Source organism: Loxodonta africana, chromosome 25 (assembly GCF_030014295.1).
Source record: "Loxodonta africana isolate mLoxAfr1 chromosome 25, mLoxAfr1.hap2, whole genome shotgun sequence".
NCBI lineage: Eukaryota > Metazoa > Chordata > Mammalia > Proboscidea > Elephantidae > Loxodonta > Loxodonta africana.
The window spans coordinates 9,124,026-9,150,442 of NC_087366.1; the positions used below are offsets into that span (position 1 = coordinate 9,124,026).

General features: G+C 35.8%; 1 long non-coding RNA gene across 19 annotated transcripts in view; it reads left to right on the forward strand.

The window, feature by feature from the left end:
- Window positions 1–10,648: 10,648 nt before the first annotated feature.
- Window positions 10,649–26,417, forward strand: part of LOC111750919 (uncharacterized) — a 204,536-nt gene continuing 188,767 nt past the window's right edge. For 3 of the 19 annotated variants that reach the window (XR_010319361.1, XR_010319350.1, XR_010319360.1), the window contains exon 1: window positions 11,188–12,216. This is a non-coding gene — a long non-coding RNA (uncharacterized LOC111750919). Of the gene's footprint in view, window positions 12,217–26,417 lie in introns of all 19 variants that reach the window. The other 16 variants (XR_010319349.1, XR_010319353.1, XR_010319352.1 and 13 more) reach the window with 13 other exon arrangements.

The following is a 26,417-nucleotide window of genomic DNA, read 5'->3' on the forward strand; positions in this document are numbered from 1 at the left end:
TTTGGGACCTTCATTTGCTGATGTGGCATGACTCAAAATGAGAAGAAACAGCTGCAAAAATCCATTAATAATCAGAACCTGGAATGTACGAAGAATGAATCTAGGAAAACTTGAAATCCTCAAAAATGAAATGGAATGCATAAACATCGATATCCTAGGCATTAGTGAGCTGAAATGGACTGGTATTGGCCATTTTGAATCAGCCAATCATACAGCCTACTATGCTGGGAATGACAACTCAAAGAGGAATGGTGTCGCATCCATCCTCAAAAAGATTATTTCAAGATCTATCCTGAAGTGCAATGCTGTCAGTGATAAGATAATATCCATATAGCTACAAGGAAGACCAGTTAATACGACTATTATTCCAATTTATACAGCAACCACTAAGGCCAAACATGAAGAAATAGAAGATTTTTATCAGCTGCTGCAGCCTGAAATTGATCAAACATGCAATTGAGATGCATTGATAATTACTGATGATTGGAATGAGAAAGTTGGAAAAAAAGAAGAAGGATCAGTAGTGGGAAAATATGGCCTTGGTGATAGAAACAATGCCGGAGATGGAATGATAGAATTTTGCAAGACCAATGACTTCTTCATTGCAAATACCTTCTTTCACCAGCATAAATTGCGACTATACACATGGACCTCACCAGATGGAACACACAGAAATCAAATTGACTACATCTGTGGAAAGAGACAATGGAAAAGCTCAATATCATCAGTCAGAACAAGGCCAGGGGCTGACTGTGGAACAGACCATCAATTGCTCCTATGTAAGTTCAAGCTGAAACTGAAGAAAATCAGAGCAAGTTCATGAGAGCCAAAATATGACCTAGAGTATATCCCACCTGAATTTAGAGAAAATCTCAAAAACAGATTTGACCCATTGAACACTGGTGACCGAAGACCAGATGAGTTGTGGAATGAAATCAAGGACATCACACATGACAGGAAAAGACAAGAAAGAAAGAAAAGACCAAGATGGATGTCAGATGAGACTCTGAAACTTGCTCTTGAGCGTCGAGCAGCTAAGGCAAAAGGAAGAATTGATGAAGTAAAAGAACTGAACAGAAGATTCAAAGGGCCTCTCGAGAAGACAAAGCAAAGTATTATACTGACATGTGCATAGAGCTGGAGATGGAAAAACAAAAGGGAAGAACACACTCGGCATTTCTCAAGCTGAAAGAACTGAAGAAAAAATTCAAGCCTCAAGTTGCAATAATGAGGGATTCAACGGGGAAAATATTAAACGAGGCAGGAAGCACCAAAAGAAGATGGAAGGAATATACAGAGTCATTATACCAAAAAGAATTAGTCAATATTCAAACATGTCAAGAGGTGGCACATGATCAGGAGCCAATGGTACTGAAGGAAGAAGTCCAAGCTGCTTCGAAGGCATTGGCGAAAAACAAGGCTCCAGGAATTGATGGAATATCAATTGAGATGTTTCAACAAACAGATGCAGCGCTGGAGGTGTTCACTCGTCTATGCCAAGAAATATGGAAGACACCTTCCTGGCCAACTGACTGGAAGAGATCCATATTTATGCCTAGTCTTTTTTTTTTTTTTTCAAGAAATGTGATGCAACCGAATGTGGAAATTATAGAACAATATCACTAATATCACACGCAAGCAAAATTTTGCTGAAGATCATTCAAAACCGGCTGCAGCAGTATATCAACAGGGAACTGCCAGAAATTCAGGCTGGTTTCAGAAGAGGATGTGGAACCAGGATATCACTGCTGATGTTAGATGGATCCTGGCTGAAAGCAGAGAATACCAGAAGGGTGTTTACCTGTGTTTTATTGACTATGCAAAGGCATTCGACTGTGTGGATTATAACAAACTATGGATAACATTGTGAAGAATTGGAATTCCAGAACACTTAATTGTGCTCATGAGGAACCTTTACATAGGTCAAGAGGCAGTTGTTCGGACAGAACAACGGGATACTGATTGGTTTAAAGTAAGGAAAGGTGTGTGGCAGGGTTATATTCTTTCACCAAACCTATTCAATCTGTATGCTGAGCAAATAACCCAAGAAGCTAGACTATATGAAGAAGAACAGGGCATCAGGATTGGAGGAAGACTCATTAACAACCTGTGTTATGCAGATGACACAACCTTGCTTGCTGAAAGTGAAGAGGACTTGAAGCACTTACTAATGAAGATCAAAGACCACAGCCTTCAGTATGGATTACACCTCGACATAAAGAAAACAAAAATCCTCACAACTGGACCAATGAACAGCATCATGATAAATGGAGAAAAGATTGAAGTTGTCAAAGATTTCATTTTACTTGGATCCACAATCAACAGCCATGGAAGCAGCAGTCAAGAAATCAAAAGACGCACTGCATTGGACAAATCTGCTGCCAAGGATCTCTTCAAAGTGTTGAAGAGCAAAGATGTCACCCTGAAGACTAAGGTGCGCCTGACCCAAGCCATGGTATTTTCGATGGCATCATATGCATGTGAAAGCTGGATAATGAATAAGGAAGACCAAAGAAGATTTGATGCCTTTGAATTGTGGTATTGGCAAAGAATATTGAATATACCATGGACTGCCAAAAGAACCAACAAATCCTTCTTGGAAGAAGTGCAGCCAGAATGCTCCTTAGAGGCAAGGATGAAGAGACTGCGTCTTCCATACTTTGGACATGTTGTCAGAAGGGATCAGTCCCTGGAGAAGGACATCATGCTTGGCAGAGTACAGGGTCAGCGGAAAAGAGGAAGACCCTCAATGAGGTGGATTGACACAGTGGCTGCAACAATGAGCTCAAGCATAACAACGATTGTAAGGTTGGCTCAGGACAGGGCAGTGTTTCATTCTGTTGTGCCTGGGGTTGCTGTGAGTCAGAACTGACTGCACGGCACCTAACAAGAACCACAACAACATCTGTATAAATATATGGTACCAAATCATGGTGTTTTTTATTGGTGATATGCTTGTCAGTCATAGTGTTCATTTAATTGAATGGTTAATTCTAAAGCAGCAAATGAGTACAGTTAGCCTCTAAACCAAATCAAAAATTACAATTTAAACAAATTCAATAAGAATTTTTTTTGTGTATTTTTTTTATTTTTAATTCGAAATAAAAGCATCTTCAAAGTCACTTACTTGAATCATCATTCAAATATAACATCTTAATATATCTCATAATAAGCCAGTTAAAGGTTCTTGTATTTTGTGATATTTAAAAATTATTTAGAATTTGTTGCTCAGAACATCGTTGCATACTATATATATATAGATATAAAAAATAATTAAAATACTGAAGATAAACTCATCATCCTTTATCAAAGCCAGAAATATGCCTTTTTTTAGAATCTGACATTCCCTGACATTCTCTTACATGAATGTGTTGAAGTCAGATAAATCTTTAGGTTATTTATTTTGAACTATTGGCTTCTAGAGTACTGCTTTGGATGTCAATTTTTCTCATTTTCCTAGAAAAATAAATGCATGTGTTGCTGCGTGGAGTTTTTCTCAGAGGTTGAATGTTGTCGTTATTTTTAAACTAATAAAATTGTTACTAAGAAAAGCATAGCATAGGATGTTTTTCCCACTGAAAAAATAATTTCATTTGGAGAAAAGTCAAGGTTTAAAGAAAGTCTGATACTGAAGGAATGGTTGACTGTAATTTGAAAAAAAAAAAAAAACTTACAAAAAATCTACTTCATCAATGTAAATGAGGTAGAGTGAGATATGACCAAAAAACTCATTAGCTTCAAGATAGCAAGATTTATAAGATTTTTTTAGATTTAGAAGAATTTTATTTGGAGGAGGATGTCTATTAAACGGTCTGACTCCATTTTTCATGTTCGGGTGCTCAAAGCTTTTAAGACACAATACTCTTCCTTCCCCTTTTGTACCACACCTGGGCAAAGTGATATGAAAACTGTAGTGCTCCCTCCATTACCTCAGACCGGAAGTTCAAACTGTGCAAGTCCCTGCCCTCCGTGATAACCTTCACATTGGTCCCACTCCATAACCACCATAAAACCCAGACCAGTCTCCTTTCCCTGATCTTTCAAGCCATTATCAGTTCTGCTTGAGAGCTTGCCCCGCTCTTTGAGAAAGCCTCATTAATGAGTAATAAGCATTTTAATACCCTCTTATAGTTACACTCTCCCTACAAGGATCCTCAGATGAACCAAATTAAGCAAAGCTATACATTACCTCCATTACGTTCATTATGTTTTTTTATACATCCCCCCATTATGTTCATTAGGACCCTGGGTAGCGCAAACTCTTTGCACTTGACTACTAACCTAAAGGTTGGGGATCTGAACCCACTTAGTGGTACTGTGGAAAAAAGTCCTGGTAATCTACTTCCATAAAGTTTACAGCCAAGAAAACCCTGTGGAGCAGTTTTACTATGTAAGACGTGGAGTCTTCATGAGAGGAATAGACTTGCCACCTATAGGTTTGGTTTCTGCGGTTACGTTTGTATAGTGTCATCAGTTTCATCATCCACACAAAATTAGGGAGATAGTCAATAGCCAAAACTTATTGATTGTATTGTTTAAGATGTCTTTTTTTTTTTTCCTGCTTATTTCAGTTTATTTGATCTATCATTTACTGAAAGAAATGATTATGGTTTTGTCCCTTCCACCTTATTTCCTGTCAGTTTTTCTGTTACACATATTTTGAGATCATATTTGTAAATGAATAAAATTTTCTAATATTTCTTTCTAGTGATTGACTTTCTTTAACTCTGTTATGCTTTTCTTTGTTTTAATCTTGAGAGTCTTTGTTCTTTGCTTGGAAAACTTATTAATGAGTTAAATTCATTTTATTTTTCATCATTAGTTTCCCAAGTAAGCAGTCTACTTCTTTGACTGCATAATATCTATTTATAATAACTCATTTTGTGTTTGGAGAACTCATATTGTCCATGACTGGATCCACTGTTTATTACAGAAATTTCTACTGTAAAAATCAGACATTTCCTGAAATGTCATTACAAATGCTATAAAATAAATATACAGATAATGCTCCTTAGGGTATTAAAGAGTTATATATAGCTTTTTATTGCTGTTGAAAATTTTCATAAGATATACTTATGAATATAGAGAAGCTTTGTAATATGTAAATGTAATATGTTCCTGAAATATATCTGAAAACACAAATCTGTATAATGATTGAGATGGTAAACATATTTATTTATTTGCTAAATAGAAAAATCCTATTCTCTCAGGACTGTGACTGGTGGTTATATGTTCAATCAAGAATTTAGCTATTATTGTGCAACAATACAGTGGTGTTTATGCACAATCCATACTTAGTTCAAGTCTTACAGTCTTAAGCTATTTTGGAGCACTAGACCATTAAATAAAAGAGACAGGATGAAGAGGTTTTCAAGTCAAGTGAAAAATGTAAAGAACATGTCTGTCAGTATAAGATAAGCTTTTTACAAGAATGAAAAAACACAAAATAGTGAAAGCGCCATTGACTGTTCAAGACACACACAACACTAGAAAACAACAGTAAAATTATATCCCCACAATCTCTGTCATTTCAGGTGATTTGACAAACATTATAGCACAAATATTCACTGTGTTTCCTCAGAGTTAAGTGTTCTTTTGCCCAACTCAACGGAAGAAATATTGAAATTGTCAAGGATTTCATTTTAACTTGGATCCAGAATCGACACCCATGGAAGCAATGGTCAAAAAACCGAATGGTGTATTACATTGGGCAAAAATGCTGCCAAAGACCTCTTTAAAGTGTTTGTTAAAAAGTAAAAATGTCACTTTGAGGACTAAGATAAGCCTGACTCAAGCCATAGTATTTTCAATTGCCTCATATGCATGTGAAAGCTGAACAGTGAATAAGGAATGCCTTTGAATTATGTTTTTGGTGAAGAATACTGAACATACTATGGACTTCCAGAAGGATGAACAAACCCGTCTAGGAAAAAGTACAGCCATAATGCTTCTTAGAAGCAAGGATGACAAGACTTCATCTCACATACTTTGGAAATGTTATCAGGAGGGATCAATTCCTGGAGGAGAACATCATGCTTGATAAAGCAGAGGTCCAAAACAGAAGTGCCTCAACAAGACGGATTGATACAGTGACTGCAACGATGGGCTCAAACATAGCAACAGTTATGAGAATGGTGTAGGACAGTGTTTCATTCTGTTATAAATGGGGTGACTATGGATCAGAACCAACTTGAAGGCACACAACAACTGCCCAACTCGGACTAAGTTTTAATCAATGAGGGAGAACTTGACATGCACCTGGAGCTGAGGGTCCACAGTGTTTGTGCTATTTCTCACTAAAAAAAAAAAAAAAGTTGGTTGCATCTGCTTTTGTTAACAGAGGAAAGAAACAGGGATATCACATGTACAACTTTTGTTTCCAGTTTCTTGAAGAAAATAATTTTTTCCCTATGTGCCAGAGTAAGCAACAGATAATGTGCCTGGCCTTGAATCAACCTGAAGGGACCCTGCTCATGAGGCAGCATGCTCTGAGGGCCTGGATCTGCAGATATGATCTGTGTTGGGAAGCACCCGGGGCAGGGGATTTTCTGAAGAACTTCTAAGAGTAACCTCAGCTTGAGAAAAAGCCAGCATCTGCAACACCAGGAAAAAAAAAAAAAAAACAGACTGCAAAGATTTGTGACCTGTAAGAATATGTCCCCACCGTTCTTCTGTCAGTTTGTCATTCTGTGGTTGCTTACATGGTGCTATGATGCTGGAAACTATGTCACTGGTATTCCAAATACTCACAGGTTCATCCATGGTGGACAGGTTTCAGTGGAGCTTCCAGACTAAGACAGACTAGGAAGAAAGGCCTGGCTTTCTACTTTCAAATATTAGCCAATGAAAGCCATATGTATCACAACAGAAGAATGTTCCATATAGTGCTGGAAGATTAGCCCCATATGTTGGAATGCACTCAAAATATGCAGCAACTATAACAATGTACTCGAGAATACCAACAATTATGAAGATGGCACAGGACCAGGCAACCATTTTATTCTGTTGTACGTGGGGTCACCATAAGTTGGAACCCCCTTGATGGCACTAACAACAACAAGAATGTGTCCTAAATTTCTGTTGCCCCCCTCCCCAATTCCCACCCAGGAGCCATAGCCGCTAAATGGAAGAGGAAGAAAGCGAGTAGAAATTGACCATGGCAGCCTTCCCACTATGGTTTCTGCACCTAGGTCAGGTCTTAGCTGTGGGACAAGAAATCTTAAAATTAGATGGAGGCTTGAATTTTTATTAAACTGGACTTGAATATTTAAAGCTTGAAAAATAAGCATGTTCATTAATACTTAAAAGTGACTGGGAAAGCCAGGGTATCTTTGCAAAAATGTCAAACAGGCAGGAAAGCACAATCCAATGCATTATTTAAGAGCAAATGAAGAGAAAAAGTGAGATTTAGTTTGCTTGACTGCTTGTGCTTATGTGTTTTGTTGGTTTATTTTTCCTGCTTGTTCTCTTCAAATGTCTTAGGGAAGTACCTGTTAGTCATCAGAGAGATGTCTGGATTCAAACTGTTACCTGGAGAAGGAGGCAGAAAGACATTTAATAGCAAAAGATAAACATGACACCCAAAATGAATTGTAAGTAAAGCTGAGATAAGCATCCAGGCAAGTTGTATGGCACATTTCTGGACTGTAGCAGGAGCTTGCTCCAAACGTTTTAAAATGGAAGTGTTGGACTATGCAGCAAGCATTATGATCCTATTTTAAATGACACACTCCATACACTAAAAGAGACAATTCCATCAGGCACCAGATGTACTCAGGACACTAGAAACTAGAAAAAACAAATGACAAAAAAAAAAAGAAAGAAAGAATTGTAACTACCAATTCATTCACCTTTCCTTAAAAATTCCTGAAGAAAATCTTTTTCTTCTGACTTCATAAAAAGTAAAAATAAAAAAAGGCAGCAAAAGAATAAACAGCGATGCCTTGAACACGTATCTGGGATTAATTACATATACTTTACTAGGTACAGTATAAATAATGCAAACTACAATGCAAAGAGTATAGTCTATTACAAATTTTCCCTAAGGTTTTGAGGAAACCATTAGCTAGGAGTAGCTAGAGTAGCATTTGTCTTAACTACGACCCCATTTGGACAATCATTCTCTTTCATTCTGAGGCTAGTTCTAGGTCGTTTTGCTGGTTTTGAATTGTCAGACTTTGCTTCTGAGTCTTAATAGTCTAAACCATGCTGTTCCAATTTAAGCTGGTTATTCTTTGCATCAAAGATAGTACAAAGGTCTGTATTAATGGACCTTATCTGACAAAGTGTTATATTGTCTTTAAGGAACACCGCTTATCGTTACTTGGTTCTGAATATTTTCTAATAAGCAAGTTTAGCTGCTGTGTTTAGTAATTGTCCCACTCTCTTCCATGCCATTTCTTGTCCCCTATATATTTGGAACATTCTCCTTACCACAGAAGCCTATTCTAGTATCTCGTCTTTTAAATAATCCTTCTTTTACTTCATATTACTCTCTAGGAACTGTCCCTTTTTTCTACGGTCCTTCAGAACAAATGACTCAAATGCGTTTTGTACACCTAGTCTCCATTTTCTCACTGTTCATTCTCTCTTCATATAATTCCAGTTGGGCTTCAGTACCCATAACCCTGAAGAGTCTCTTCTTGTCAAGCCACCACCTCTTCATGTTGCCAAATCCAGCGAGCTATTATTTCTGTCCTTATCATCAAGTCTTAGCAGCATTTAACAACTTTAACCATTTCTTCTTTCTCAAAATCCTTTTATGTTTTATCTTCCTTGCCACCCTACTTTGTCTCCTTTACTGGTTCTTCCTCCATTTCCTACCTGCTAAATGAGGAAATGGCCCTGAGCTCATTCTGCAGCCATCTTCTCATCTCTATTCAAATCACCTTCTCTAGGTGCTGGGAGGTCTTGTCCTATCTCATCATTTTCAATTGCAGCTACCTACTGATAAGTCTCACATATATATCTTCAACTCTGATCAGTCCCCAGAACCCTCTATTTTATGTTCATCAGCCTGCTTGACGTCTCCAATTTCATATTTAAAGGACAAACAAATGTAACTTGGCTAAAACAAAATCTTGATGCCCTTTGAACCTGCTCCCAAACCTGTTTCTGTCTCAGGTTTTCTGATCTCAGCAAATAGTACCATTTATTTGCTCAAGTCAAAATTCAGCTATAGCAGTCCTTAGAAAACATTTCCCAGCTAATCCAGAGATTCTTTTATACATCTAAAACATGTGTTTTCTGTCAAAGTCCCAGGGTTATAGCAGCTGTGTAAAAATCTTTTTGCTTACAACGTTGATACACTTTGCTGTTTAGCAAGTTATGCTCATTTACATGAGAATTATACAATCACTTACTTTGATTTTTTTTATATATTTAACTTTTCTATACAGATTTATTTTTAAGAGTTTTATGAGTCTAGAAAATTTAAATAGAAGTGCTTTGAATTACTGTATTTGAAAAGGCTTTTTAAATTTGTTTCTATTTCCCCTAGGCATATCACAAAATGGTATCTAAGTATATGATCTTTGTTGATACATAATATATTGATGTATTTCTCCTATCATACAAAGTTTCCAGTAAATTTGTGGAGTATTATTGCAAAGCAGATTTTTTCCTTTTGTACTTGTCCTAAAAGCATCTTGATCTACCTTTTAAAGGTCAAGCTAAAACACTTTTCTGAAATTGTTTAATTGCTATTTTATCCTTTTATTTTTAAATGCCACATGTTTTAGGTGTTTTCATGGAATACTGGTATCAAAGCCTGTCTTGTTAACTCCTTTCTTTAGAACAGAATCATATGGTAATGCATTTTTCCAGTGTCTCTAGACTCAAGTTCATGACTTACTGCCACAACACACAATTCTAATTAAGACAAAGGACAGGCCTAGTGCTAAGTTTTTTCTTGGTTAGACAGGTAATAATTTCTATAGCTTGACCAATACGGTTTTTTTCTCCTAACTAGATATAAGTCTGCAAGATTGAGTAATACTGTTAAAAATATTCTAGTTTATAAAAACAGACTTATTAGAACCAAGACTTCTGTTACAAACAAAGTGATGAATTGGAGTGTGTTTCCACTGCAGTATTAAACACGTTTTAATTGGTATTCAGGCAGAAAACCCAACTGAAATTCTGAGACTGCTTTCCCTTTAATAATGAACAGTAAAACCACAGGCAGTGATCAAAAAACACACATAAATGATAGGAAAATTTAACAGCTTGGTGTGCCAAACACAATCCCTTGGACTGATGCTCAGAAGTAGGTGCTGTGAATGGAGTCATTTCTCATTAAAAGCTGCAGGTAGAGCACATGTATTTATAAAGTGTTAGGGGGATGCTGGCATAAATGATAACTCAAATAAAATCAATTGCTTCCAAATGGTAACAAAAATAAACAGTAAAATAAACATGGTTACTGTGTCGATACTGGTACCCTTAAACAATCTCATTCCAAAATGAATGGTAATTAATTACAATAATACTTCAGAATGAATATGTATATATACCAACCCAGGCCATTTCACTTCAATTCTTTGATAAAGTTTGATTGCCTGAACCACTTTACACTTTAGTCATTTATGTACATAATGCAGAGTAATATATATTGATGTGTAAATCTTGGGTTTGATATCAGAGATAATTAATTGCATGAAAATCTACACCAGAAAAAAAAAAAATCAACCCGTACACAAACAAGAATTAGAAAAAAAAAATTGTTATATGGAGATTGCTGTACATAAAGGAGAGAAAGCAATCAAAAGTCACATTTAACAATGCCTAACAAATAATGGAGCGTTTTGTTAAGTACAAAGCCATGCAGGAAGCTGAACTTTGCATCATTTGTGTGTAAGTGTAATACGACCAAGTCTCTTGAAATTGTCTTAGCAGTTGCAAAGAAATTACACAACTATATTGAAATGCAAATCTGTTTTCCTCTTTTGGAAGTACTTTCTACTTCTTCCTCACTTTCAGGTTTCACCCACTCTCTTTTACCTCCTCCTCAACATTTTCAAATTCATGCTCCCTCCCTCTTCACTCTGGTTTGTATGTGGTTCCAACCAACACTTAAAACTATCCATGTTCTTCTAAAATGCTAGTTTACATTTCCAGAGGATGAATTTATATAACTATCTCTTAATTGTGTTTTGATGTATTAGTTTACTGGAAATAATTTTTTTTTTTTTATGTCTAATCTGGATTATTGAACCATTATTCAATTGTTCAATACCTATTGATTCACTTTCCATATACTCTGAGTACAAAAAAGCCTGAATATAAGTGATATGGATTGAATTATCTACCCTAAAAAATGTGTGTCTCAATTTGACTGGGCCATGATTTCTAGTATTATGTGGTTGTCCTCCATTTTGTGATTGTAATTTTATGTTAAAGAGGATTAGGGTGGGGTTGTAACACCCTTACCCAGGTCACATTCCTGATCCAATGTAAAGAGAATTTCCCTGCAGTGTGGCCTGCACCACCTTTTATCTCTCAAGAGATAAAAAGGAAAGGGAAGCAGGCAGAGAGTGGGGGACCTCATACCACCAAGAAAGCAGTGCTGGGAGCAGAGCACGTGCTTTAGACGTGGGGTCCCTTTGAGGAAAACCTCTTACTCCAGGGCAAGATTGATGAGAAGGCCAACAGAGAAAGAAAGCCTTCCCCTGGAGTTGATGCCTTGAATTTGGACTTTTAGCCTGCTTTACTGTGAGGAAATAAACTTCTCTTTGTTAAAGCCATCCACTGTGGTATTTTTATTTATAGCAGCACTGGATGACTAAGACATAATTTGGTACCAAGAAAGTGGGGTGTGGCTAGAACAGATACCTAAAATGTGGAAGCAGCTTTGAAACTGTGAATGGATAGAAGGCTCAGAAGGAAGTGAGGAGAACTGTTAACACCAGAGAAGGCGCAGATGCTAAGAAACAGCAGCAGAGGACCAGCAGCAGCAGCAAATCAGCAGTAGCAGAACCAGGAGACCAGCACCAGGCAGTGGTGGAGTGAAGGAGCTGAGTGCCTGTGTGCAGAAGGAGTTCTGGCAGAGTGGTGTGCCTCCGGGTACTTATCAGTAGAGCTACAGAGCTTTGGAACACTTGCTCCAGCAGGGAAGATGCAGGTGTGAGGCCTGAAGAGCCAAGAGGGCAAGAAACCAGGAAACAGAAGCTAAAGAGACTAGGAAAACAAGAAGCCAAGCTGACTCAGTCTAAAAAGGTATGGCCATGACTTGTGGGGTTTCAAAGGGTGGAGCTATGGCCTCTGGTGTTTCTAAGGGTAGAGTCACCACTCAAATGGACTAGGAGAATGGCACCTAAATCTGAGGGAGCAGAGTTGCTATCCCAGTGGATCTGGAATGACATGCTGAAGCCCTGGACCGAGAGGCCTCCGCTCAGAATCCAGAGAGTATGACCAATACCTGGAGTCTGGAGAGCAGGGCCATTGTGTAAATTGTCTCAGAGAACCGACGATTATTTTCAGTGCCTTGAGGGCTAATGTAATGGGTTCTGCTGACTTGCTTGGTGCGTGTTATCCCTTTTTTTCTCCAGTTTCTCCCACTTGTAATGGAAATGTCTAGCTTGTGCTTGGTTCTGCCATCATATCTTTGGAAGCAGATAACTTGCATTCTAGATTTCACAGATGAAGAGGAGTTTTTAGATTTTGTACTTGGAGTTAAGATTTTTGCTATGATATAATGAGATGAATATGTTTTGCATGTGGCAAGGATGTGATTTTTTGAGGGCCAAAGGGTGGAATGTCGTGAATTGAATTAAGTCCCTCCCCCCAAAATGTGTGTATCAATTTGGCTGGGCCATAATTTCCAGTATCATGTGATTGTTCTACATTTTGTGACTGTAATTTTATGTTAAAAAGGATTAGGGTGGGATTGTAACACCCTTACCCAGGTCACATTCCTGATCCAATGTAAAGAGAATTTCCCTGCAGTGTGGCCTGCACCACCTTTTATCTCTCAAGAGATAAAAAGGAAAGGGAAGTAGGCAGAGAATGGGGGACCTCATACCACCAAAGAAGCAGTGCTTGGAGCACAGTATGTTCTTTGGACCTGGGGTCCCTGTGCAGAGAAGTTCCTAGTCTGAGGGAAGATTGATGACAAGGTTGACAGAGAGAGGAAGACTTCCCCTGGAGGTGATGACCTGAATTTGGACTTTTAGCCTACTTTACTGTAATTTTTTTTTTTTTTTTTTTACTGTGAGGAAATAAACTTCCCTTTGTCAAAGCCATCCATTTGTAGTATTTCTGTTACAGCAACACTAGATGATTAATAAGTAATGGCTGATAACTTGATAATCTCACTGAAAACCTTGAATAGCAAAGTAGGGATTGATAATATGACTTAGCTTCAAGTCTATAAAGTATATGTTTGTTTCTGTCATTTGAGATGGTTCTGAGCTTTTGAAAAGTTGAGATATCTGGTCATGAATGAAAAAGGATTCTCAAAAATTATGACTTTATACCTGATACCATAGAGAAAGAATGTGACAACAGAACATTGAAGTCCAGAAGAAAACTATTTTATATTATTAATTCATGCATTCAGCAATTATTTATTTGATTCCTCCCTATGAATCTCATATAGTACTAGAAGTTATACAGAACAAAGGTCAGGCAAAATAAAATATATATATTTTTTCATCTCTTTGTATTAAAAAAAATTCAAACCTATAGAAAAGTTGAAAAAAAATAATACAATGGGCACCTATATAGTGTTTGGTTAATTTCATTAGGTTTCTCTCTCTCTTTAAGGATCATCAGGGTCTGCATTTGGTTGTTATACCTCTTTAACCTCTCTTCATCTAGAATGGTACCCCAACCAAGGTTGTCTGTTTTTCACAACTTCGACATTTGGGAGGAGTCCACGTTAATTTTCTTATAGAATATCCTGATTCCTGGATTTGTCTGATAGTTTCCCCAGGATTAAAATCAGGTTTAACAGTGGTGTTTCCTTGATTGCATTAATCAGGAGACACATAATATTGGCCTGTGAATTGTGATGTTAACACGAATTACTTAACTAAGGTATTTACAAAGGGACATTTATCCTTTTAAAATTATCAGTTGTTTATTTACATCAATGAGTTTGAAAGGATGAAACAAAATTTTGCTAAATGGCAGCAAGGGCAGTATATGAAAGAGCCAAGAATTAAGAACGTAATGAGATAGTAAATATTAATGATTTTGAGAAGCATCAGCCCCTAGAAGAAATTTCTTCTATAAGAAATTTCTTCCTTAAATTTCTAATCTCCCAGTTTCTTTTAAGAAATAAAAAAGCCTACATTGTATAATATGTCTATAAGATTAATATGTGGAAGTTTCTAATGATTAGAATTGGACAAGACTTTATAATATATATATTTTAATTTCTCTTTGAACATTTTTTTCTTGTTTCAACATTAAATCCTTGTATTTGCTATTCAACATCCTAAGTTCTGCCTTTGGCTCAAAATATTTTCATTAAAAATCAATCCCATTCTATTTCCTCATTAGAACAAGAGTTTCAAATTCTATATCCATTTTGCCTTATTCGGTTCATTTCAGAAGGCCTTTCAGTAAACCAGAGACTCATTATTAAGATAAACAACCATCACACTTGCACTTTAGGGGAATACAATGGGCACTCTTTGTTACTCTATGAATCAGGTTCATGACATAATTTATGCCTCTGGAGGATGCATTGAACAAACTATTTCTAACTACTCAATCAGTGTGAACCTTTCCTAAATCAGAGTCATCTTTTCCCTCTCCGGAGGCTTACTGAATGAAATGGAAATAGACAGAGGGCATCAGCTTCATTTCTTCCCTAATTAGAAGAGTCATCTCGTGTCTACTCAGAATGAAAGTCTCATGAAGCCTTGTAATTCCTTCACCTTAAAGCAACAAGAGCTGAATTCTGTAATGAGTACAAGGAACAAAAAATCATATATATATATATGTATATTGCAAAGTGAATATTAATAGAATTAAAAAATTATAGGTTTGTGTCAGGTGAGACACTAGTAGACAAAAGACATCAGCCTCAAGTTGGTTTGAACTGAACACTAATTCTTTTATGGCCAAATTGATTTAAGTCTGTAACTTTTTGATGATGCAATTTTTTTTGGTAACGGGATGTATGCTTAATAATCATATAGCCAATGAACATGGATATCATTACAGTTTAGAGCACATGTTAACTTCGTTATACTTTTCATTAAGGTTTTCCAGTCTTATTGTTAAAATTATTGGTACGCAGGTAAAAATATTCATTATAACGTGATAAAAACTGTTCAGAGAGGGACCATTTATCAGTGAACTTAATTTTGGAACCCCTCAGTTTTAGGAAACGTTTTATAAGAACAAGCATCAGTCAGTGGCTCTTGAATGAAAATAGACTTAGAGCTCCAAATTCCAAAAATTTGCCAATGAGTTTTGAGTGAGACAAACTTTATGGGACTCATTTGTAAAGTTGTACATTCTGGCTTTTGAACTTCTTAATTGTGTAAACTTTGAAAAAGCAATGACATATTTAAGCCTCAGTTTCCGAATATAGTTAAGAGAATTAAATGTTTGACTGGTTCAGAATATTTGCACAAGGATTTGTTAACTGATTTATCCTGGGGTCTGTTTATTCTATTTAGACCATTGTTTTGTTTTTTAATCAGTGTTAGCTATATTAATATTCCAAGTAATCTGCTTTCCTTCCTCTGTTAAGCTAGGTTTTCACTTTGGCATTTGTATCAATAAATAGCTTCTTTCATCTTGTACTTTCAAGTTGCATTTTCATTGTCCAGCCAAATAAAGCCATGTTCGTCCCATACATCCCAACATTTGCCACTTGTCACTGAGGGAAATTATAGAATCACTGCAAATAGCTTGAAGATCACTCATTATGGCTAGAAAATCTGCCCCCACCCTTCCACTGATTAAAGTTTGTTCTTTACGGAATAATTCAGGAACCCCAAATCTGTCTTGTGTGCATTCACCCAATCCCATGTTTTTCACAAACTATTACAATCTGACTTCTGTTTTATTCCCAGAATGAAATAATTCTGAATAAGGCCAAAATGACAAAAGTGACAGATCAAATGGCCAGTTTTCTTTTTCATCCTACTCATGGTCAATGCAGTACATGACTGCATGAGCTACTAATTGCTGAGTGATAAACTACCCCAAAATGAAAGGGCTGAAATCAACCATAGCTTATTATTTCCCACACACTTCTAGGTCAGAGGATTGGTTCTTCTTGTCTAAGGTCACCTTAAACAGGTATCTGTAGTCAATTGCAGTCTCTGATGTTCCAATTTGGGCTCAAATATTTGGGATTTGTTTTTTTTCTGAATTCTATTGATCAAAGTAAGCCGTGAATCTAGCCTAGATTCAAGCAATGCAGAGAAAAAATTCCACCCCTGATGAAAAGAGCTGCAAAAATTCCATTGTCAAAGGGTGTGGATATAGGAGCGAGATAATTTTGTAGGTTTTGCAAGCAATCTACAATTGATGATGGCACTATGCTTCTCCAAACTCTCCTTCCTTGAATTTAAAGATATCATAAGCTCTTTTTCCCCTACAAACTCTATGGCTATTTAGTTTTCCCTCTTAATGAGGTTGCTACTAATATGATCACTTCTTCAGTTGGAGTGTTTCTTTAAATTTTATATTTCCCCTTTTTTCTTACACTATGTTCTCCTTATGGGTTATCCCATCCACATCTGTGGTATTGAAAACCATCTATAAGCAGATAACATCAGAAATATTCTGTGACCTCCAGAGCATATATCTTATTTCCCACTAGGAATCTTCACTTGCATGTTTCTCAGGCATGTAAAATTAAAAGTTGAAAAACCCAGCACTTCTTTGACAGCATTAGTATATTCTCATTTTATGTTAATGATTTCCCCATTAACCAAAGATTGTAAAATGGAAATCATGAAGTTTTATTTTGCTTTCCACCTCTCCTTCTTCAAAATTTACTTATTATGTAAAGACATGTATTTTAAACTCATGAGACTATCTTGCAATTGTAACTACAGAAATAAACAAAGAATATTTTATCTATTTTTGGATGATATGTTTATTGTCAAGCTGATCTATCATGCACTCTGACAGAGTAGTCACACATTTGTTGTGAATAAAAATAAGCAGAAAATTAGCTTTCATCATTTTATGATCTCCTGTCACCTTATTAATTTACCCTAGTTACTATTGTCAGAAACCTGAGAATCATCTTTAAAATCTTCCGCTAGCTAATCCACTGTCAAATTAAACCACTGATCCTGTCAATTCTATCTCCTTCATTTTTGCTACTCCATTGCTACCATACTCTTACAAGTTACTATTTTTAATTCCCTATGTTCCTGAAAAATAAGTGTATTCTGACTGGTCTATGGCCATTTACTCTTATATTTTTCTCAAACCACAGTGAACCAGAGATTAAACAAATCTCATCAGCATGCTCTGCTAAGATACTCTTTAGTCACTTGACATCGCCTTTAGAATATATCAAAAAATACAAACAAATCAAAACTAAAAAATCTGTAGCAAGGCTCTTCTTGACCTAACCAGCACTTCTGCAACTTCATTTTACACAATTTTCTCCTATCTATTATATGTTTTTATATATTTCAATCATATTGCCCACATTTCCATTCCTGAAAAGCACCATTATTTTTTCCTGAAAAGGTTTTTTGCATTCAGTCATTGTTTCTTCAAGCCTCACTTACAAACCAACACAGAGGTTAAGTGATATAGGTGCTAACCAAAAGGTCAACAGTTCAAATCTACCAGCTGCACCCTGAAAACTCCACGGGGTAGTTCTACTCTGTCCTCTAAGTTTACGATGTGTTAGAATCCACTTGACAACAACTGTATTACATATATTCTTTCTGAGCTTTCTGTTCATCACTTTTATAATTAGTTTAAGTCTCTCTTGTTATTTTAAAATGTTTTGTTCACCTCTCTCTCCCCAGTGTTTGGCACAATCTCAGACATGAATTACATACTAAATTAATGTCAGTCATTATTGAATAGAAGTATTAGGATATACTCTTTTAAAAATAATTTTATATACTATTTGCTAACTGACCTGGGAAAATGTTTTGTTTTTTTTTTTGGCAAAGTCCAGCTTAACTCTAGCCTGTGAATGTAATTGTTAGATCCTGAATCTTACAGTGGTAGCCATGTGTAAATTTTTGCCTTGAGGACCTGGAGAAATAAAATACGCAACTTTGTGGTATCATGTTTAAATATATTGTCTTTTTAATGTAGCCTGGAAAACCCTGGTGGCATAGTGGTCAAGAGCTATGACTGCACCAAAATGTTGGCAGTTGGAATACACCAGGCGCTCCTTGGAAACTTTATGGGACAGTTCTACTCTGTCCCATAGGGTCACTATGAGTGGAAACCAACTCAAAGGCAATGGGTTTGGTTTTGGTTTTTACGCTGAGATGTAATCCATACTGAAGGCTGTAGTCTGATCTTCATCAGTAAATGCTTCAAGTCTTCTTCACTGTCAGCAAGCAAGGTTGAGTCATACGTATATCACAGGTTATTAACAAGTCTTTCACCAATCCTGATGACCCATTCTTCTTCATATAGTCCAATTTCTCAGATTGTTTTGGTCAGCATACAGATTGAATAAGTATGGTGAATAGATACAACCCTAATGTACACCTTTCCTGATTTTAAACCATGCAGTATCCCCTTTTATCTGTTTGAACTGCTGCTTCTTGGTCTAAGTACAGGTTCCACATGAGCACAATTAAGTGTTCTGGAATGCCCATTCTTTGCAAAGTTATCCATAATTTGTTATGATCCACACAGTCAAATGCCTTTTCCTAGTCAATAAAACATAGGTAAACATCTTTCTGGTCTCCTCTGCTTTTAGCCAAGGCCCATCTGACATCGATAATGATATCCCTCATCCCATACCTTTTTCTGAGTCTGACTTGAATTTCTGGCAGTTCACTGTAGATATAATGCCCTCAAGTGTTTTTAATTGGATTCTTATAATTTTAATTAAGGACTTTTATGATCTGAAGGAATCAAGAATATTTTAAGCTTTCTTTGATTACTCTCCTCATCTGTCTCATTATTATAATTTTTACAATGAAGACCAATCAATGCTCTTTAAGCCACCACTGAGCTAAGTGAATCACCTGCTGTTTACTGTGAATAAAATAAAACAACAAACTTAAAATCTGGGTTATCAGTGAAAAAGGGGCAGAGTCAGACTAGGTCACGGCAGTTTTAAAATATCACTTATTTGATGTCTGATGTTAGACTAAATGCTGCACAGCCAGGTGAGCTGAGCTAGCCATGATTGAAACTGAGGCCTGAAAAATGGCAAGAATGGCCAGTGTATCTAAGAAAATAATTAAAATGACTTCATAGAGTTTGAGTAAAGTGGACACCTTCCTTTTTAAATATCTAGGTAAAACGAAGTTAAGAATGAGAGAATATGAGGTATGCTAAACAAATAGAAGTTTGATTTTGATTATTAAGTTTAAAAAGTCATGTATGTGTTTGTATTTACACTTGATGGCATGAGCAAAAGTTAGAGAAGCATAGTCATATGGCACTACATTTGCTTAAAATTTTTAATAAAATTGCTTTTGATTTTGCTTTGAGTTTAGAACTTGTTTGGTATCTGTTGAAAAAATCAGATTTAATTCTTTATAATTAAAACTTGTATTTGTTACCGTTGCTGTTGGTAGTGGTGGTGGTGATGTCATGTGTTTGTGTTTATATGCATCTAGACGGAGGAAGGGTATTTTAAAATTGTACTGCCATATTATTCATCATCTTAACTTCACATGATTTTTAATCAATATTAAAATTATTTTTGCATATATGAATATTTCTCATCAGTTAAAATACCAACAAACATGTCAAAATCTCTAAAAAATATTCTGAAATGTAATTTCTACAATATATCTTATCATTGTTGATATATATATAGGATATGTGTACTACCTTGCAGGTGACTTTGGGGAAGACAATGCCCAAATATTTGTAGAAATTTCAATAAGCTCTTTTAAAATAATGCACATGGCTTTTGATACCTCTGTAAAAACTATTCATCACATTAATGAATTAAAAAAGAAATTTGCAAACGAACTAAAAAGAGACAACGAATGAAGACAATGAGAAATAAAAATGAGTAGTAAATTATATGATTAAAATTAAAACTGATTAGCAAAATGAACAGGGGTAGATGGAAGCTGTAACCAGTAGATTTTCCCCCAATTTAATAATCTTTAAGTGAGCAAAGATTACCATGTGATTACATGCAAGACAGTGGTCAATACATGAGAATATGAGCTAAGGTTGTCCATATCAACTCATCAACCAGTTAGGATCAGTTATTCAACATTAGCTGCATTTTAGCGTAATTTGTTTACAGAATATATATATATATATTTATACAATATATATGTTATTTTTTTTAATTTAAGTAGATTTGCAGCCCTTATAGCCTATCTACCTTTAAAGATGATCCACTGTTTATAAAACATTATTTGACCTTTCTGCTGGCCCAGTTAGAAAATGACACACATAAATTATCTCTATCATAGGTGAGTATAGTGGCACTTACTACTCTTTAATGGGTGATTTTTTCTTACCTTATAAAATGTGAATAATCCAGGGACTCTTTGTGTACAAAAGTTAATGAAGCTTTTTTAAAGATATCCAGATTATGCTGGTTTTTTGGTCTGTTTTGTTTCTTTTAGAATTATAGTTCTATAAACCTTCTAAGAAATTTTAACCTTTAAGTTATCAAATAGCATTACACAGACCTTGTTCTCGCTTGCAATTATGCTTCTGTAGTTTCAGTCTCAGACTTTCTATTCACTTTGAGCGTTCACTCATTTATTCATTTATTTAGTATGGAATTAGGCATTGTGGATACACATGTGAGCCTAAAATGCAGACTTTCACATTTATGGAGATTATACACTAGTTGAGGGACAGACCCAGAAGTAAGATGACAGAAAGAATTTGGGGGATTAAAAAAGCTTCCTTGAGGAAATAATGACCAAATTGAAATCCTAAAGAACACTGGTATTTTCTATGTGAAAACTGGAATATTTTGCAAGTTTCGAAATGATGAGCAGCTAGAAAATGTGCCCAGCCAAGGAAATGACATTTTAAAAAGCATGATCCGGAACAACATTTCTTGTGGAAGGAGTGGAAAGGAACTCTGTAAGCTTGGGAACCCCAAAGTGAGCTTATTCCATTTTCCTGTATTTGGTGAATTGTGTGTGTGTGTGTGTGTGTGTGTGTGTGTACAGCTTCCTTTAATTTTCTGCAGATATGCGTTCCTCAGGAATGAGGATCATGCTTTTGGGTTGCATTATTGCTTCCACTTGGACATAGCTTAACACCTAATAAAGTAATTAACTTGGTGTTTCCTGTGTTTATCTGGAGCTCCGTTAAAATTAAACTGTCATGTTTACATTTCAACAGAAATGTGATAATTGAGCCAATCATTGCATCATGTATTCTCCAATGGAATATAATTATTGAATTGCTTGTAATATTGAACATTTAGCTAGCGATTTTTCCTGATCCCCATTTACTTTGCAAGATACATGGCTGAAGTATATTTTAACAGTGAAAGCACATTTTGATGCTGCAAGATGCACGCAGCCAGCCAGGACAAAGAAGAGAGGGAGGCACTATCTTCAGTGCCTTTTGCTATGGAATGGAGTTTTGAGAATACCTTGAAAGCAAGGGGAATGTATTTCAATTTCACATATTTCCATTGTCAGCAGAAATTGGTAGCTATTTTCAATATTTTTCTTTAAATGTGCCAAATTTTTTCTTTCTTTTTTTTTTAATTCAAGAACTTTGGATTTATTTGAATGATTTGATGATCTCACTCCAGAATAAGATAGCATCTGAATCTATTCAAAACTGCTACGAGTCAATTGCCATTAGCCTCATTCCTATGCTCTTTGTACCATGTCATATTGACCACAACACTGATAAGAGTCTAATTTTATGTAACAATTATTATGAACTTAAATATATTTACCTAGTACTTAAACATAACTATTATTATAAAGTCAGATATGATTTGGGGAATGCATTGGTATTTATTTAACATTACCAAAATCTTATCAAAGCTAAATTAAATGCATCATTGAAAGCTTTAATTTAAATCTTATTATTATCATGAATTAAAATTCAGAAAGTGCTACAGTAAAGTAGCACTGCTTCTATACCCACCAGAGTGTTTAATATTTTGATTTGAATCACTCAATAAAAAATTAATTTCAAGAGACATATTCTTGTTGGGGAAAAAGTCACTAATGGCTTTTAAAAAGTAAAAAAATTATTCTGGTTAATTGATTTCTTTCAAGTGAAATTTATTTTGTCTAGTATAACCAGAAAACCAAACCCAGTGCCATTGAGTCGATTCCGACTCATAGCGACCCTATAGGACAGAGTAGAACTGCCCCATAGAGCCTCCAAGGGGCGCCTGGCGGATTCGAACTGCTGACCCTTTGGTTAGCAGCCGTAGCACTTGTCAAGTATAACTACTCTAAAAGATTTCTTCAGAAAATGAGACTACATACAGAGTAGGTACGTTGTGATTGCACCAAAACCTACATACCGTGGCGGGGAGGGGGGGGGGGAGTTGTAAGGACTCGCTAGTTTTAACTGTGGAGTTTTAGTAGTTTCCTACTACCAATAGCTTTCATGGGAAAACGTTCCATAACTTAAAAGATATTTTCTTTATCCAGGTAAATTTGTATAGTAGCAAGATTCACATATAAGGGATAAATAGCGTTTTAGTATAGTTTAGCTTTAGTTAGCTTTTCTTTTTGAATATACATAATAGATTAGATAAATAGAAAACTTAGTGTTTTTGTTAACTAATTGAGCTTTGACATCGCAAATTCACAATAATTTGTGTCAAAGGAATGAATTTTGTAAAGGTAAATTTTAAAAATGAAAGATTCATTTAGTTTTTATGTGACGGCATTAAAACCTGATATTTTGTCTAAATAGAATATTGTCATTGGCCAAAATCCACACAGACCTCAACATATGACTTGTCTGGTGTTTATACAAGAGGATTTTGATATGTGCTTTTTTCCTCAATCTTAATTGACCATGGACCACTTTATTTACAGACAATTTTATTGTAATACACAACCCCTTTTAAGAAATATTGACAACTTATTAAGTAAAGATAAAATAAAAGTGATTTTTAAATTAGTTAGGAGATGAATGAACATCATTTTTCTTTCTGATTAAAGCCTTCCATCTAAATCCTGATTTTCTTGTTTTGAGAAAATATTAAATTTAAAGAAAAAGGAAATTAGTTTAAGGTGTATTTTGTATGATCTCCTAGAATGAGTACCCAAATACCTATCCAAACACTTACTGCACCCATTCTTTATATTTCTTAAAAGATACATAGCTCAGCTCATTATTGTTAATTGGAGCTCTGAAACAAATGCCTAGTTTCCTACATGTTGAATTGAATATTAAAAAAAAAAAAAAAAGGTAGAAAGAAGAATATCTCTGTTAATTCTCTGTCCTATCACCCAAAGCAGAAATGCCATAACTTAATGTTTGTATCCCCCTTCCGTACCACTAGCATCAACCCTGCCTGGGCCTATTAATGTCAAAAATACCTCCTAGGAAGATGTTGCAGCAAGTAATTATATTATCTGATCACATAGGAAGAAATTGTTTAGTCTTTCACCCCAGGACCCGGGCAGAGTCTTCCAGCAGGGCCTCTTTCCCATGGATCTCACCTTGATGTTCCTACTCAGACCTAATGCTAAAAAAAAAAAAAAGACCCTCAGGTACAGCAAAAGAACTTTGACATTTTTACATTTCACATCTAAGTGCCACCTCATGCCAGTTCATTTTTGTCCATGAAGATGTCATTTCGTCTCTAGGCTTATATTGGTACTTTTCCTTCCTGGGGGTAAACTGAAAGGCTAAACATTGAAGTCTGCCTGGACATTATAGTACAAGGATTAGAACATGGCTAACACTTTCTACTCTCTACAGTCAGGCAAACCATTAACAGGTGTTTGCGTAAACCTTATGAATTTGGATTTTAATTGTCAGTATGAAATGAGTTTAGTGAGACCCCTCTCTCCACAAAATACACAATTTTCTACATTAAATGACCCCATAAAGTATTTCATATTAAGTTTTTGCATTTTAGAATCACTATGACAAATATCTGAGATGTGCTTAATATGCTGTGTAACATCTCCCATGTTTAAATATGCTACTCATTGCTCAAAAATATATTTCTGTACTATAGATATAGGCTTAATAGTCACAATTTACATAGTTAGTGTCATTGCTTTGTATTTTATTCTGTGCTTGAGAGCCATATGTACCAACATCTAGCAGCATTTTACATGTATACTACATACAAGTTTATGTTGAGAATCATTTGCTCAATCCTTCATTCAACTAACAGGTAGTGCATGGTATGCCTCTTAATGCCACGTACTGAGATAATAAGGTGTGCTGTTATTATTTTTACCTACAATTTTGCTTAACATTCACTCACTGGTTAAAAACAAAGAAAAACAAGAATATAAAAATACCCTTTTTTACATTGGGATATAACCCTTTCTTAATGCCAATCCCCATGTTTGGGTGAAGATGCACATCTGCCACTCACAATTGTTAGCACCCTCTGAACATCTTGCTATGTCTTCACAGTGCTCATCCTGCCTTTTCAATTTAGGATCCAACAGCTTTTTTTTTTTTCCAACACTCCTAGTGGGCAGATATGCGGCTTAGTTGCTATCAGTCAAATGCACCCGTTTGAGATTTACATTCAGAAATTTTTTAGGTGAAGAGACGACAGCTTTCGAAATACCCATTGTACTGGGTGCAGGTGACAGCAGAGGAGGTGTAGTTCTGGGGCAGGAAGCGGGGAGGTGGAAGCTTTGACTGAGGCAGAGGTAGTTTAGCTTCTATGTGGTCAGCAGCATCAGCCCTGCTCAGGAGGCAGTTCTCAACTGTGATTCATGAAGATGTTCCTGGAAGCTCAGTCTAGAGCTTGCTCCAGATTTTATAGGATGCTTATTTAACATGAAATAAATACCTTCCTGCTTAATGTAGCAAAAGTGAGTTATTTTTACTTACATATAAGGACCCTAACAGATTGAAAGTGACTCAACTGGATGTTCCAGGAGAGGGTACTGGAACTATATTAAAACTGATCCATGTATTTTATGCCCCTGGCCACAGTGAGTGTTCATTACAAGCATCTGACCCCATTAGAGGAAATGAGTCGCAATTTTAAGACTGTGGTTTGAATAACTAAGAAGGAAGATTTTCATTGCCCTTGAGTTAGCTCAAGAAAGTTAAACCTGGTGAATTGCAGCCTGCGGGTCAGGCAAGCCTGAGAATGAAGCATTGGGGCTAAAAAATACAATAAATTAAAGGATGAAAGGTAAAGTAAGGCAGCCCCATTTAACATAGTCATTTGATCTATTTCTTCCAATTCTGTCTCACATCAGAGATACCTCTAAACTTTTCACTTATGAAAATCAGTACATTTACTTTTGTGCTTAAATAATTTTGCTCTGGTATTCTGCCATTTTCAAAATGAATTCTGAATATCTAATATAAGAATCACTGCTGTGAAGTTGAATATAAAGAACCCTTGCATTTGAGCAGTAGGGAGGACAGCTTTTGAAAGAAAGAATAGAGGTAACTTGCAAAAGTCTATGTGGAAAATGCAGCTTTTGTTAGGACACTGCAGCAACTGGAAAGATTATCAAGGAGGATGGTGAATTGCTCTGGAATGAATTGTCAAAAATTAACAGAATAATTTAAGATGAAAAGATCAGGGGAAAAAATATTTTGAAAGCCTCAAAATAGAGTACAGACTGTAAAAACAGAATTTATATAGCAGAAAAAAAAAAAAAAAAAACACAATAGTCCATGAATGAAAGCCAAATCCTAGTAGGAAGCTCCCTACTCCATGTACTTTTTGGTTGAGCACGCTAATGCTCTTTGCAGTGACTACTCAGAATTTCCCTGAGGTCCATTCCACACTCTCATTGGTTATCTATGCTTTATTATGGGACACAAAAGTTCAGAATCATAATGCACAGAAGTAAATGTTTAGCCATTTTATGAACAAGATAATCAAGTAAACTGTGTCCATCTTCCCTTGAAATTTCAACAACTGTAGGTTCTTTGCAAACCCTGGTGGCGTAATGGTTAAGTGCTACAGCTGCTAATCAGAAGTTTGGCAGTTCGAATCCAGCAGGCTCTCCTTGGAAACCCTGTGGGGCAGTTCTACTCTGTCCTGTAGGGTCACTATGAGTCAGAATTGACTTGACGGAAATGGTTTATTTTTTTATAGTTTCTTTATTAAGGTGCAAAAAAAAAAAGTCAAATGCACTTCCAAGATTCAGCAT